A 298-nucleotide genomic window follows, 5' to 3' on the forward strand; every position below is an offset into this window, starting at 1 on the left:
CATTATCACAATGACCACCAACTGTGCCTCTTACTCGTAATCTTATCACGATCACATTTCCGTGTATAAATCATTCCTCATTCTTTCATTACAAATCGAAGGTCATGATATATCATTCTTAATAAAGATCTTTGTCGAGAAAAATTAATAAGATAACGTTAACCTTTTCTTTATCTTGGTTGTCACGATAGGAAGATGAAAGGCTATTATTCAAAATCTGATAGAGCTGGATACTTTCTTATCTCCAGTATGGTATGTCTTATCACTAAGGAGGAGGCTGGAGATCTGACACAATAAC

General features: G+C 34.6%; 1 protein-coding gene across 1 annotated transcript in view; it reads right to left on the reverse strand.

Annotated features, from left to right (window-relative positions):
* LOC119586462 overlaps window positions 1–298 on the reverse strand; it is a gene marked incomplete in the record, with an annotated part of 7,883 nt that overhangs the window by 3,756 nt on the left and 3,829 nt on the right.

The sequence above is a fragment of the Penaeus monodon genome, chromosome 21, assembly GCF_015228065.2.
Source record: "Penaeus monodon isolate SGIC_2016 chromosome 21, NSTDA_Pmon_1, whole genome shotgun sequence".
Classification (NCBI taxonomy): domain Eukaryota; kingdom Metazoa; phylum Arthropoda; class Malacostraca; order Decapoda; family Penaeidae; genus Penaeus; species Penaeus monodon.